General features: G+C 30.0%; 1 long non-coding RNA gene across 4 annotated transcripts in view; it reads right to left on the bottom strand.

The window, feature by feature from the left end:
• The window catches only part of LOC122851641, a 130161-nt gene that overhangs the window by 53174 nt on the left and 59950 nt on the right, over positions 1-17037 (bottom strand). For 2 of the 4 annotated variants that reach the window (XR_006373718.1, XR_006373720.1), the window contains exons 12-17: positions 10507-10723; positions 9489-9628; positions 7960-8103; positions 1129-1429; positions 699-916; positions 257-406 (exon numbers count right to left, since the gene is read on the bottom strand). This is a non-coding gene — a long non-coding RNA (uncharacterized LOC122851641). The remainder of the gene's footprint in view (positions 1-256; positions 407-698; positions 917-1128; positions 1430-7959; positions 8104-9488; positions 9629-10506; positions 10724-17037) is intronic. The other 2 variants (XR_006373722.1, XR_006373719.1) reach the window with 2 other exon arrangements.

Here is a 17037-nt window from a genome sequence, read left to right on the forward strand (position 1 = left end):
GGCAAATTTTAGAAGAGGAAGATTTGATACTTGACTTTCATTTTTACGTTGCGGTCAGTGTGTTTTTATGCTCTGGATTTAAGCACCATCGTTGAGGCCACACGACGAGACCTCACACTCACCAATTTTTATGACAAGTTTGAATTTTTTCATTTTTTTTTTTTTTATACTCTTTACACTGGCAGCTACTTCTTATTCTTCTTTTCTTTGGTCATCATTTTTTTTTTATACATCATTTTATTATTTAGTTTCTTACCTTTTTTTTTTTTTTCTGCAAACCATCGTACCTTCGACCTTTATGCAGCCACACACACAGCCCTTGATCATTTTATCACCTCTTGGAATGCATTAAGGCCAATGCTCCTGTCGCATACTTTTTGGTTGACGATTTTTTTTAAAAACTCGTCTGCAATATTAAAATAAATATCCACATTGTAATATCGACAAATCCTTATAAATACATCAGAGAAAAATAAATATAAAATATAAATACAAACGATGAAAAAAAAAAAAAAAAAATGTATACATATCATGATAAATAATAAAAAGGATTTCAGTGGATAGATGTTATAACGAGAAACGATGCAAGAGGCACTCATGTTAGAAGATCACAGAGAGAGGAAAAAAAAACGCACTCAATATAGCTTTGAAGAGGAATTAAAAAAAAAAAGGTAATGAGCATACACACACAAACTCACAATGCAAAGCCATGAAATTTCAAGTCTATTGAAAAATACCCCGAAGCCGATATGACATCGTTATTAAGTTTTGATCCACGTTCACTGTTCTGCATTGAGTTCCCATTCATTTTACTCCATTGTATTATTCTCTGATATGCCGCAAATAATAATCTGTCATGATTATGCATTCGCTCACTTTTTTTTCCATCCTTGATTGACAGGTAAAATGACGAATCCTAAAAAAGAAAAAAAAAACCATATATATTTTTATAAATGTGTTTAGTTGAATTAAAATTAAAACACTATAAGTATATTATGATAATTATGTTGGTCATATTAAAATTAAAGTAACAATGGTTTTCATATTTTTTTTTTTGCTTTTCATAGAATTAATATTATATACATAGTCGACTTTGGTATATAGAGTGATGCTTCTGGCTCTGCTTACGAGTTAGGTGAGGGAATGAGGAGTAAAGTTTAATCCTTTTCGCATACACTCATAAGCCTCGTGTATGTCTCGCTGGCTGACTCACTCTGATACCATCCAATACCACGACTATAACGTAATGCATTTGATCCATGGTAAAACGCATTTAGATGCATACGCTCCAAATGTGCTCTCCCTCCAATTCATGCGCTTAAACGTGCTTCAAGGCAAAAAAAATAAAAAATAAATAAATAAAAAAGACAGGACAAACTGTACGCGTATACAAAGCTCGTGTGGTTTTACCGACGGGTAAAAGCTCTCTCTGAAAAAAAAAAAAAAAGGTAAAACCTCAGGCTATGAAAGAAAAAGTCAAATAGAAAAATGAAAGAGTAAATAAAAAAAATAAAATTATATCTATGTATGCATGTAGGAGTTTGAGAATAAAAAAGTTTGTATAGGTTTGTGAATTAAAAAAAAAAAAAGATTTTTATTTTCATTGCATTATTAGAGAAAATCGTATTACGAGTTTTTGAAACATAAAACTTTTTGATTATGAAATGTCGTTTTAATGATTTAAAAAATAAATATATATTTAATTTAATTTTTTTAAACATTTTATATATAAATATTTTTATTCATTTTAATTTTTTGATTAAATGATGATGTTTTTGATAAAAGAAGGGTAAAAGTAGGCGGAGACTATATAAATGACAAGTATTCTATTTTCAACTGGAAATATATATAAAAATCGATTTGTGTTGACGAGTATTACAATTGTGTGTAGGATTTTAATACAAATTGCACGTGAATATCAGCAACGAATACGATTCAGTATTTGAAAATGGAGTTTTTGATAAATGATGGCCATGTTTATATGATCATATTGGATGAATGAGATAGAATATATAAAATGAAAAATATATATCACAAAGAGTCAGGCTATATGTGGTCTATATGTGTGTGATGTAATCAAGCGTTGTATTATATAACACACAGGGTGAAATTTTTGTATTGTTTGGTGGGTGTGTTTGGCTTTCCTCATATTGTTTTTTTTTTATTTTCTACTCGATCATTTATATACATCACCATATCACAAATGATAAATATATCCTTGTCTTTTATTATTAAGCATATCTATATTTGTAAATTTAAATTTAAAAAATATTTAAACAGTCTTAATTTGCATATTTCATTATTGTGAAAAAAAGAGGATAGTATGTTAAATAGATTGTTTTATTTTTATTTTTTGCTTGGAATATTGTGGTGGCATGCATTATTTTATAATCATCAAGGTAGTAGTAGATAGTCAATGAGTACTTGAAAATCTGAGAGTTAGAAAATCCAGACAATTCAAGCCCCTATGACTGCTCGTGAGATTAGAAGATTCGAGAAAAGTTAATCTTAATAAACGAGGGCAATCAACGAGGACCCAACATCGCAATGGTCTTTCAAGCCACAAATGTTAACTCCATGCAAATGTGAAAATATAAAATTCTTTCCCCTTTTCAACAGCTTCATTTTAAAGCATCAGCAGTACCAAGCAACATCACAGCTATTCTTCTTGTTAGTCCTTTTATACTAAAATCATTTGCATACTACTCACTCGATTCATTCGGCTATTGTCCAGTTTAAAATGTCCATCAAGTCTCATACTATTTCATTCAAATCACATTTTCTCTTTTTCTCATATATTGTTTTTATATACATATTAAATGTATAGGTTGAAAACAGTCAAGTAAATAGAATATAGTAAAAGAGAGACAGTCAAATGACCAGCGGGGCTTTAAGGGTCGAATGAGTATTCTGGCCCTTTTATTTGCTGATTGCGTTGAGATTGTTTCGTGATTTAGCATAAATGTTTGATTAGATTACTAACGGCTCGTCTTTCTCGCTCATCTGTTTGTTCAAAGTATCCACGAATGGGCGACGAATTGGATGTAACCCCCGTGTAATTATTTAGCTGTGACAAACATTGAATTTTCAAATGGTTTGATGCACAAACAAACTTTGCAGTCAAAAAAAAAAAAAGATCTTTATATAGTCCATTAGCATTGACTGTATACATTTATGATATCAAGTTTCAAATCAATTTATTTAAATTAAAAATCATATCTATTATATCGGTTCTATATAATGTTAAATAGCAAACAGAATAAAGCATAAAGCACTTTGGTCATATCTATATTTTGACATAATGAGGTCAAGATAATATCTGATATTTTTTTTTTCGAAAAACATTATATTCTAACTATTCAAACTACCTCATAAATGCAAATCACTAAGATTATATTGTTTCATCATATTAAACAATGGAACATTACGTTTAAGGTAAATCCCTGGTAAATAGGTGAACCCTTGTGTCTTAGACTCTTAGTAGATACTTAATACATTGTCTGCTTGTTGGCACGTCTTTAGTAGAAGCATTTTACCATCTAGCTTTACACAATCAACAGCGACATAAACATGAAAAATTTATTATAAAATCAAAATTATACTTCAAGAATGAAACAACAACAATGAAATAATAATTTCAAATACATATGTAACAAGTATAAATTTATATACAATCAACATAATTGATTATACTATATATAAAATACATGTTATTTTCCAGAAAGCATAAATTTGTAAAATTGAATTACAAACATCAATCAATCTTTGAGGTAAATTTTCATCATTAGTAAATTATGGAAAATATATCAGTGAACGCGCATATATATCTTTAATCTATTTGCATAGTTGGAAAAGCAATGTAAGACTCTTATCAAAGTAGCTTCACTTTGAAAACAAAGATAACCATGGTAAGGCTCAATGTGGTAAGACTTTACAGATTCAAGAAACTAGATTGTATTGAGTCTGTGTCTGGGTAAAGACCATGAATGCCAGTGGCAAAATTCGTATCTAACGAGACAAAATATTTGAATAGATGAATTCACTGTGTATATTCACGTATATTTATATACAGCTACTACTATAAACTATCCATCAACTAAATTTCACATTAACACCTACTTAACATCTTGGATGTTTACAATTTCTATTCAATGTCTATACCTGCAGCTTGAACCTACATTGTATGCAATATACTCCATTATTGATGTTGAATTTAGAAGGGGTTGTGATGTATTATTTGCACACAAGCTCCTTGAAATCATCAACTGGGTTATTGCTAATGCAATAATAATACAATACAGACAGTCAATTAAATTTTCTATACTTAAAAAAAAAAATTAAAGTATATATTTTTATATATATTAAATATATTGACTGACAGTTAAATACTGTCTATCGTGTGTTAAATAAGGTATATAAAGAAAAGTCTAAGTGAGTTTTAATGGGGATGATAAAAGAATAGAGAAAATTCGTATACTGCAATGTCTGTTCCCAAGGGTACGATAAGGTATGAACAAATGACCGGTCAAGAAAAATCGTTGGCGTACGTTCAGCTGAAAATATATATAAACTATATTGTTGGAAAATCAGCCCTCTAAGTAAATTCGTATATATCAACCCCCCGAGACACGAAAAGCGTGGGTGATCCGTCATACAAGATTATACCAGGGGAGTAAATAATGTGGGAGAAAAAAAAAGCAAGGACAAAAAAAAAGCTGAACCAAATGATGGAAAGTGGTAAAGGAAAATCGAGTTTACAGCTTAGCCAAAAAAAAAAAATTATTATATTATTTTTTTTTACTTCTACTTTTGCCCATGTATAATGATCGTTGTCCTTTCGATCATTCACGCTTCTCTAGTTTTTTATTTCTCTACAATTTTTATAAAAATTGCACTTTTTTTTTATGCGGTTAAATTGAAAGGAAATTAGATGGAAAAAAAATTATATATATATATATCAATTTAACTTGCTGAAGTGAGAATATTATTTTTGTCTTTTCAATTTTATAAAATAGTATGTCTGCAGACATTTAAGAAGAAAATAAAAAATTAGAGACATGTTTTTTTTTTTTTTTTTCCAGTTGAGTTGTTTGAAGTATTAGATAAATTACCAGCTCTATTATCCAAAGACCGGAAGAATCGACCCCCGTTGAGAAGTCACTTTTCATGATCTTTTTCTCGCAAAAATAAAGAAATACATAACCATTGTCAACAGATATGAAATTCTTAATTTTTTTCATCATGATGAATAAACTTAAAATAAATTGAATGAAACAAAAATTATATAATACTTGAAATAAGAAAAATATAACATTAATGACTTGTTAGTTTTTTCTTTTCCATCATACGTGGTTACCGAGTATCAATAATTTATCTCTTGAAAGAAGTAAAAAAAATTTCAAATGACAATTGCCAAGATGGATCATAATTCAACACAATTATTTTTGTGCCACAAGTTTATATCATTTCCTCAACAAAATTTCTTCAATATGAATTTCAAAGGGGTCAATCAATCACAAACAAAACAATACTTGAGTTTTTATTTTATCAATATCATATTCTATTCTCTAGCATTTTTTTTTCTTTTGATGACGTCAGTATACGTAGTCATTTTCCCCCATTAGTGGGGTGTGATACTGCAGGGTTCTCTCGCGATCCGTTGTGTATGAAAAATCCTTGACAAGGGTATTGTAGAGGGATCGGTAATTATATATTCTGAGGGCGTCTCACCGATCAGTCAATGCTTCCGGTACACAGCATCACGTCGCAATGCCACGATACCCGACAATGATTCGACAATGGACCAGAGATAGCACACAAAAAATAAAAATAAATAAAGACTGTTTATCAAACTAGCATGCTTATGAACTTTGTATATTATATAAATTTAGTGTATATTAATATCAACATCACACACACACACACACAATACCAGTTACACCACCCCTTTTTAATTTTTAATTCAAAACAGATACTTATATATTCATATTTATAAACTGCAGATATACAAAAGATTTTTTTTTTCTCATTCAACAATGTCAATTAATGTTTTTTGATTTAAATAATATTAATAATAGGTGTGCGTATATAAAAAATATTTAATGTAAAAATTAAATTCAAACATGAATCACATTAATTGTACACTTGATTCAATATAAATTTAACGAGCTTCGAGAGATTATATTACTGTTGGAGGATCATAGCTACCAACACGATGCGTGACACATCATTACATATATACATATATTTTACCAGCAAACGACCGATAATGGTATTTGATGTTGACCGCGCCCTTTGAGTTTCACTGTCCGCAGTAGTACAAGTGAGGATGTCGCGCATGAACGAGTTGATTAAATTCAAACACCTCGTAGCACGGATTCCAATGTCAGTTCAGTATGCTTATATCAGACTGGCTTGATGCTCAAAGGGCGCTCCCGACAATGGTCACGCATGATAATGGCATGCCAGTATTACGACTCTGTACATCAACAACTCAAACCCTATACTAACCATCTTTTTATCCCTTTTTTATATTTTTCAATTTAAACTCGACGCTAAAATTATCCAATACCAGTGTAAAAACAAAAATAATAATAATAAAATGAACAAAAGACAATAAAGTTGATAAAAAATAAATAAAAAAAAAAGCAGTAAAATAAAAATTATAATTTTGATTATTTAAATTACATTTAAATGAAAAAAAAAATGATAAATAAATAATAACATGGACATTTGATTGTCAATGTCAAAAACGAAAATAACAAAAAAAAAAAAGCAATAGAAAAAAAACGATTATTCGAGATAGTAGCAATTTAAAATCTGTCAAGTTTTTGATCGATGCGTTTGTACATCGTTTTGTATAATATAAGTGAGATCGAGGAAGAGCATCTATCCTTTGTCGATTCATGGGGTTGATTTTCTCACCCTCATGAAAGCGCAATCATCCCTCGAGGAATTCAAAATGCCGTGTGAAAATATTTAAAATAATAAAAACTATATAGTAACACGATCATGCAACATTATTTTTAATTTGTTTTTTTTATTTTTATTTTTATTTTCACCTTTAGCGTGACGCCCCGAGTCATTATCCAAGTATTATTTTATATATAGTTGCTTGTGGTATTTTTATTTATTAAAATAATAATGGAATAAAAAAAATACTATCAATTTTGATGAGTAAAAATGGCCCTTTCAAACAAAAAAAAAAAAAAAATATCAGTTACAAAAAAAAAGTTAATACAGCGTTTATAGAATAATAAATAAAAATAATAAAAATACGTTTGTAATATTTATTGTTTTAATTTTTCGATATATTGCTGACGGCTCTCTGACTGTTTTTCATGCAAACAAGGTTTGCAAATTCACTATATTCCTTTTACCTATATACACAATCCCTATAACTGGGCGTCGATTACCGCAACACGATTATTCGATTTGCCCATACATATTTTCATACCCCTCCAAATAACACAGTTAAGAGAATTGAGCAGCAGTCTATATGAAAAAAATTCAGTAATCGGAAAAATATTATGATAACCCAATTGAGCAATCTGACCGGGACCAGGCTGGGTATATCGAATCATCGTTATCGGATATAGGATTTATTTTGGGAAAAAAAAAAGAATATATATTTATAAAGAAGAAAAAAAAACAAGGGTAAAAAAATTCTGGACGTGTGTGTCCTAATCCTAACTGAATTTATATAGAATGAAGCAGAAATTGAAACGAAAATGGTCACCATGTGCAATTGGAGCTTGAAATACGTACAATGACGCACTCGAATTAAATGGGATTAAAAGAGTGAGTGGGTGATATGAAAAAGGAAGAGACAATGATCCAGTGTTGTTACTGGATTTTTCAAAATTGAGAAATTTACTGGTAAATCCAAAAATGACGAAGGGAATTAATGTCAAATGGCTTATGCATATACTGTAATGAAATTTAAATTTTAATACTCACGTTTGTATGCGTATAGATGTGACCCACCACATTGACATTTTGAAATTAAATTACATAAAATTGTTATAAGATTTTTAATTATCACGTCCTACGTAGCTGATGTTTTCTCAATTGATAAAGATAATCAGCCACCTTGATAAAACACTGAAAATATTAAAATTAATTTTGTTAATTCACCGTCTCAAGTGTACAAATTGAAAATTTTATTTTCACAATTTAAAATAATTAAATGAATAATATTATGACAAATATATATAAGTAATAATATTTTGAACAAAGACGTGCCCTTATTGTGGTTGGCACAGAGTGTGATGTATACACGGATCAAATGATTTACCAAATTAGTGTGAATTGGAAAGCATCAAGAGCAATATTCTCATCATAAAGGAGAATAAGAATCAACGTCCCGGAGGCACATTTTACCATCCCATGAAAATTTTACTCTCCCTCTTTGAGTTTACAAGATGAATAGGGTGCCAATATATATTCACTGGAACCTTAGTGAATATATGTATTTCAATATTATGAAACACGAGAATACATTTAAGTAATATTTATAAAATGAAAATAAATCTTTGTTTATTTAATAAATATATTATTAAATCATCATGATGATAATAATGAAAAAATAAAAAACAATTTTGAAATACGAGCAAAAATAAAATATACTAGGGGGTATATAAAAAGTATTAAATAAAGAAAATAAGGAAAAAAAAAATATAAAATTAACATTACAAAATGTAAAAGCCAAGTGATATGGAAACAAGAAGCGTCATGATGTCATTTGTAATCTGAAGTTTAGCGTAACGCCCTCGTATTAATTGTGTTCTAATTGATGGATATATGAGAGTGCCAGTAAGATTGATACGCTTGAGTATATCCGGCCAAGCTCAGAACAAAGATTATTATTGAAAAAAGCAAAATGAAAAAAGAAAAAAGTCTCTATTACCACCCCCTAAAGATTAATGATCATTGACAAAAAAAAAAAAATAATAATAAAACCATCAGAACAACGTATGCTTACATTTTATTATATTATAAGACCCCTTATTATGATCACTTTGTCTAACCAACAAAACAATAATAATAAAAGTAAAAATATCAAAATAGATAGCAAAAAAAAATATTATATTCAATACTCAATATGACGACTATATTGAATTGATATAAATAACAAATATATAATCATTGGATTGATTTCTCGAGATTCATTGAGGACACATGTCTACTACAGATGTGTGTATACATCAATTATGTATACACAGAAAGTTTATTAATTTATCCAAGCGCGGAAATGGCAATTAACTCGAGCACCGGTGACAAAAACAGACTTTGGCCGTCGGGCAAACGGGTGTGAGTCCATTCGCGCGTATCTACATGCCCAGTAACCATAGTATACAACCGGAAGCCCTTTGGCACTGATCAGTATACATACGCATATATATGTACAACAAGTCTCTTGAGAGATCTATGCGCTTGGACTAACCACAGCTTCAATATTTAACATTGATATAAGGTAAATTACTCACCAATTGTTCACCTGGTTATGGCGCAATGGAATTATTTTTTTTTCCAACTTTATGTGTATATTAATTGCTTTCATCAAGTACAGCATGATGATTTTTCTTTTCCAAATAATCAAGCAGCAGCATGGAACCCTCGTAATCAACTTGAAACATATATAACACAAATAAAATTTAAATACTCTGTTTAATCATGCTTAAGAATAATATCGACTTAAATATCTAATCAGTCGAAATTGTTGAACGATAAAGTATAGTGTTACAATTATTCTTGTGAAGCTGATTCCACATGGTATGAGAGAATTAACAATGTTAACAAGCAAGTGTGAATTTAGAGGGGAAATGTCAATGTACATATATATAGAACACAGACCAACTAAACATTCTAGTACCTCTCCCTTTTTAAACACCTCCACCCCCTACTATATATATAGAGAGATAAGTGTGACGACCTGTCCAACGACTTTGGGCAAGGGTTGACGCAATCAACGTAAAACGTAACGCTCGTCGGTAAAAGGGGATTAGTTTATCTTCAAAATAGTGCTCGTCAACTAAAATCCTACACTTTATTCCCCCTAAAATTCCACCTTTTCGCGTATTTATTCGACAAAGTGAAGTCTGACTAATGACTAGGATCAAGTATACATGATTGTAATATTTTGTTTTGACAATATATGGTAAATTTTTGCATTTATATACTTTACATGAAGCATTTAAAATAATAAAATAAACATCAAAGTAAAATTTGTAGAAAATAAAGCTTTTGTAAAATTTTAAGGATAAAACATGAGATATTTTTACAAAGTTATTACAACAACAACATTATGATGAAATTAATGTTTCTCATTTTGTAATATATAACTCTCTTAGTGTTAATCTCTTTTTCACTCTATATAAATATCAACGAAGCATAACCCAACTGTATAGTCAGTTAAGAGAGAGAGATGAGTCCTTTGTCACATATTGTATGCAATAATAAGCAAAGAGATATATGTAAAATTATATAAAGGGCATATATATATACTTTTAAATACGATTGCATAAACTTCTCTTGACGACAATGTCCACTTTGGCGTGACGATTCACCAGGCGTATCAGAGTCCACTTTCGTCACCGCATATATTCGCCACATATCACATATTATGATACGATGAAATCTCTATGCTGGACGTTCAACAATCCAACCGGACCAAACCAACCTTCCCTCAGGATTACATTCATAGTCAACTGGCGACACGAGTCTGGAACGATAAATAATAGACGGTAAATTGCTTTTGTATTCATATTAAGGTACCACGAAGGACACTCGTTTTTGTCCGTCGAGTGTGAGTCAAATATTTTTACTTCCATTCGGGATTAATGGCTTGAACGTATTTTATATAGGAAAAGAAAAAAAAAAAAAATGAAAGAGTACAGTAGCACCAAACTGTGGGGTCCATTTTGCAGATATATATTATATAGTAACATGTTAATTTGTATATCTATATTCCATCTTATAATATACATGTATGCAAAGAACTGACCACTTTTTTATTTTTTTCATTCAACATGATGTATCGTTTTTGTCCGGAAGTTTTAAAAATAAATAAAAAATGGAAAATACATTTATATACGTGAATATTTTAATACGATGTTGGGGGATAGTAAACTAAAATTCAAACGGTCAGTTTCTATCTCACGCTCTCCAGGGACATTTAAATCTAGATATTTGACGTTTTAGATATTTTTAAGATGTTGTATATCAGCAAATTGAGAGCAAGAAAGATATATAGAGTCAAAAATAAGATTAAACGTCTTGGACATCACTTGAATAGCTTATCGGCACTCGAATAATACGATTACGTCCAGTTTGAATGATAGAGTTGTGTTAAAATACCGACAAATAGCAGAATGAATTTATACAAAATGCAGTATTTCGTCCCTTACACATATACTTTTCCCAAGTGTATCATTTTTCTTTGCCAAATTCTTTGGGACATATAGAGATATATTTTCTATCTCAATATACTATTTGAAATTCTAAATAAAAAGAAAAAAAAATATTATATTGGAATAAAAAAAACATATAAATTACATTCGCCCAGTTTACGATAAAATGCCTGACTGTGCGTTATAGTCAATTTTTTTTTTTGTCTCAAATATGTGTGACAAAAATTCCTGAGGCGCACAAAATTCATTTTTTGAAAAATATACAGACAACTTATTTTTTACAAAAAAAAAAACAAAGTAAAATTGTGAATAAAAAACATAAAATAAATAAATAAAAAGCAAGAGGTATTTTTCTTTGAAGATATTTGAAAGAAAGTTAAATTTGTAGTGTATTTGAGGGTGGTTTCTTTTACAACCCCTCGTGACCATTATAGCATAGCCGTAGGGCGTCCGCGATTTGAGTGAGAAAAAAAAAATAAATAAATTTCATGTGTATATACAGCATGCGAAAGAAAAAATTTTAAATAAAAAATTCTTGTTGTACAATACGATCGGTCTGTATAACAGCCAAGGGTACATAAGAGAAACGTAACCGGCTTCCTCCGAAAGGGTCGATTGTTGACCGAAAAGTCGCCAATTTAAAAATACCCCCGGCTATTTTTATTTTATTTTTTTTTCATTTTTCTCCACCCCATGTCTTCAATGATACAATCTACTCATCTCTTACTTGCACACTACATTCAGCAGTACTTTTTTTTTATTTTTATTTTTACTTGTAACTCGTGTATTTATATATATATAGTTTTAGCCGCGCACGAGACTGACTCGGAACAAGCAATTATGTTGTTACGAGCTGTTTACAACGGGGATTATTGTCAGTGGCATCTTGGCCCCCCGAGGTGATTCGTAGCTCTGGTACCAAGTCATGCGTATTCTCTTATTATCAGTTTTTTTATTCGACAAACGTGTCCACCCCGAGGGCAATGTATCTTTAGAATTGTAAAGATAGGACATATCACGTGACCAAAACATCCCTCTCAATGTCCAATTTCAAGAGTGGACTTTGTGGTTTAGTCGTCTGTATATATATAAACTTTATTTGAAACTTTTTAAAATTTGTTTTATATAAAAAATAAAATAAACAAGAGTTAATCAATTTTTTTTTGTTTCACAAATGATTTATCAGCATGAAATAAAAAAATTAAAAAATTATGACAGAGTATTTAATTTTTTTTTTTTCATTATAAAAATAATAAATAAATAATTATTCTCATACAAAATTTTCATTTTTTGTCAGTGACAGCAATTTGAAATATTTGCATGCAAATAGCGTTACAAATTGTCAAGGTATGGTGGAGGCGTTTAGTTAATATAATAATAATTTTTGCAATCACTTTTGCGGTCACCCATTGTAATTGAATGAGACGTAAATGAATAAATAATATTGAAATACCACTGTGTTACAACAAATTGAATGAAATTTTTTGCCGCGTGTCACAAAAGGTCATGACTTCGATTACTGAATTCAAAAGATTTAGCTACCTTATTTTAATTTGACTTAATATGCGTATATATGTGCATGTGGTGGTTCAATTGTCAGAATATTATGAACAACCAACTGAGTGAGTTGAAGAAAAAATTACAGGAAGCAACAGGAATGAATGTGTGAATATGCCGAAAGCAAAATTGTCGGACTGACAAAAATTTTTCGTGAAGATTAATTTTGTGGTTGTTTTTTTTTTTTTTTATTATTTTGTGGCTCACTACTGTTCAGTGCTACCGCATACACCGTATATATCAATGTATATAGCGTGAACATATTTGCAACGATTAATGCATTAGTAACATTCTCGTCGGCATACACCAAACAAAGCTGGGTGAAAGGGTTACGAGTGTGGTCAGAAATGACTTTTTATTTCACGGATGTCAACGGTTTTGGATGAAAAATTTGTGAATCAATTTTCAATTTAAAAATTCAATTACAAAAATAAAAAAAAAAAAAAACAATATCAATTTTTAATAATATTATAACGTATAATGTTGCCGCGATAGACGATAATCACGATACGATATGATACGATAATCACGATAGACGATACGATAATCCAAATTTTTATCGTGACGATATGGCGAGACGATACGAGAATTTCCTCACGATAATTACGATAATGCGATAATAGGGTCAAAAATTTGAAATGAGCTATCCTCGTAATTTTTTTTTTATTGAATTGTGTAGAACACCAGCAAGTCTAGAAAAAAAAATAGAAATTTTTGAAACCATCAAAAGAGGGTAGGGAGTGGATTTTAAGGGTTTTTAATTTTTTTGTCAATGATTTTAAGTGTTTTTAATTTTTTTGTCTATGGCAGAGTTGAGCTATCCTCGTTATTTTTTTTTTATTAAATTGTGTAGGACCCCAGCAAGTCTAGAAAAAAAAATAGGAATTTTTGAAACCGTCAAAAGAGGGTAGGGAGTGGATTTCAAGGGTTCTTAATTCTTTTGTCAATGATTTTAAGTGTTTTTAATTTTTTTGTCTATGGCAGAGTTGAGCTATCCTCGTTATTTTTTTTTTATTAAATTGTGTAGGACCTCACCAAGTCTAGAAAAAGAAATAGAAATTTTTGAAACCGTCAAAAGAGGGTAGTGAATGGTTTTTAAGGGTTTTTAATTTTTTTGCCTATGGCAGAATTGAGCTATCCTCGTTATTTTTTTTTTATTAAATTGTGTAGAACCCCAGCAAGTCTAGAAAAAAAAATGGGAATTTTTGAAACCGTCAAAAGAGGGTAGGGAGTGGATTTTAAGGGTTTTTAATTTTTTTGTCAATGATTTTAAGTGTTTTTATTTTTTTTTGTCTATGGCAGAGTTGAGCTATCCTCGTAATTTTTTCTTTATTAATTTGTATAAGACCCCAGCAAGTCTAGAAAAAAGAATGGGAATTTTTGAAACCGTCAAAAGAAGGCAGGGAGTGGATTTTAAGGATTTTCAATTTTTTTGTCAATGATTTTAAGTGTTTTTAATTTTTTTGTCTATGGCAGAGTTGAGCTATCCTCGTAATTTTTTCTTTATTAAATTGTGTAGGACCCCAGCAAGTCTAGAAAAAAAAATGGGAATTTTTGAAACCGTCAAAAGAGGGTAGGGAGTGGATTTTAAGGGTTTTTAATTTTTTTGTCAATGATTTTAAGTGTTTTTAATTTTTTTGTCTATGGCAGAGTTGAGCTATCCTTGTAATTTTTTCTTTATTAAATTGTGTAGGACCGTAGCAAGTCTAGAAAAAAAAATGGGAATTTTTGAAACCGTCAAAAGAGGGTAGGGAGTGGATTTTAAGGGTTTTTAATTTTTTGTCAATGTTTTTAAGTGTTTTCAATTTTTTTGTCTATGGCAGAGTTGAGCTATCCTCGTAATTTTTTCTTTATTAAATTGTATAGGACCCCAGCAAGTCTAGAAAAAAAAATGGGAATTTTTGAAACCGTCAAAAGAAGGCAGGGAGTGGATTTTAAGGATTTTTAATTTGTTTGTCAATGTTTTTAAGTGTTTTTAATTTTTTTGTCTATGGCAGAGTTGATCTATCATGAGCTATAATGACTGGATTATCGTATCGTATCGTATCGCGGCAACACTTAACGTATATTTTTTAAGAAATAACACGAGTTAAAAATGATTGTCCAAAAAAAAAAAAACGACAACGAAATTCTTTATACTCAATAACATATGAATTTTATTTAAATTTTTTCTTCATTTTTTTCTCTTCAATTTAAATATATAAATGTCATGATATAAAAAAAAAATTAGAGATAGTATCATGCTTCTATAAAATCGGATAATTTTTTTGTTAACTTTGAAAAAGACCGCCAATGGTTTTGTCGCTTGCTTTATAGTAAAGAATTGTTATTTGTCATTATAAAGGATCCATATACCAAGTGACTCTGATGATGATACTAAGAAAAAGCTTTCGCACCATTACAGAAAAGTCGTGGACAAAATATAATGCTTCCACGTATTCTCATAACCCATAAATGCGTTGAAGATATTTATGAGGGAACAAATATCTCCCAGACAGTATTCGCAACGGACTTGAAACATTTTTTTTTTTTATTATTTATTTATTTATTTTTTTATTCGTCTTATATTACCAGTTCTCTTTTTTAAAATCATAAATGTCTTATCGAATAATTTTTACAATTAAATTGACGCCAAGTTCAATGACGATAATATTCAGTGAAGGTAATGTGCCTCAAGGTAAGCATTTAAACTGCGGTTAGAAGTTTTGACATTTCAACGAAGTAAAGTGCGATAAAGCTTAAAAAAATATTGCTTTACTTATATGAGGTGGACCAATGTACGACCGCCAAGCAGCCTTTATTATGTATTTTATTTAATACATGTGTGCACGTTCGCAATTTTTTACATGGCGCAACAACCCTTTTTTTTTTTTCTTTTCATTTTGACACCTACGACCTTACCAAGGCGACTCTTTAGAATTCAATGATGCGTTCATGTATATGTATAAATATAATAAGCATGCAACAACTCTTCACAGTACCTCGAGCAAAACCGCAAAATTGTTTGACAAGAGAAAAAAAAAAAAAATAGAATTAAAAAACAATCTTCAATCGTTTGCGCTTTACGAGTTTTTTTTTTTAGTTGATTCTTTTTTTCTCTACCTTCCGGGTGGTCTTGCGAGGCATTTTTCAACACGATTTTTTATTGTTTGAGAATAAAAAAAAGGCACAATGTTAACGATTCGATGATATGGGTGAATTTTTTATTCCGGATTTAAGGAGAAGCCGGTGTTAAAATTTTTTTTTTTGTCTAGGAAAGATGTTGGAAGGCGTGATGATTGATGTGATGGTCAACTTTAGCATCTTGCCAAGTCACCGGATATTAGGGTGTCGTGAATTTTGATCCAATCAACACACCCACTCATCAGTTTCTTTATTCTTCAAACATAAATTTTAAAATATTTTCAATTTATTGATGATATAAAAATAAAAATTAATCAATTGTAAATAAAACGATAACAAATGAAACATTTAGCTCGAGAAAATTGGATAATTGTGGCAATGAAATTTTGAATTGATTGATCAATACTGAATGAAAAGAAGAGTCTAAAATACTCATGAAAGATAAGGCAATGAATTTTCAAAGTGATAGAAATTGGGAATCTAAGTACTCAACTATTCTTGGAATATTACTAGCTAACTCATGAATTTAACTCGACAATTGGTGATACAATCAAAAACGAAATGAATCTATCAATTGTGCAGAGCTTCTTCAACAATATGGCGTGCGGTTAAATTCAAGTATCAATAAAATCTTGATTTTTCTTAAAATAATAAATTATATTTATGTTGTGAAAATATATTGACAAATTTTTTATTTCTATCTATTTATTGTTCATTTTTTTTTTTATATTGAGAGATGTGAAAAAAGTTTGCAAAAGTGGTAGTGTCAATAAGCAGAGAAACATCCACATGATTGTATTAATAAATGGCATCTGTCACCCAAGCATTGCATTGCATTTCGCGTTTATGTTTTATGACAGTACAGTCGGGTTTATCACACAACTTTATGTATATGTATATTCTGAGTTTATGTTTCACACCAAGCGTGCACTGGTCACGCATGTGC

This window comes from Aphidius gifuensis, linkage group LG3 (genome assembly GCF_014905175.1).
Source record: "Aphidius gifuensis isolate YNYX2018 linkage group LG3, ASM1490517v1, whole genome shotgun sequence".
NCBI lineage: Eukaryota > Metazoa > Arthropoda > Insecta > Hymenoptera > Braconidae > Aphidius > Aphidius gifuensis.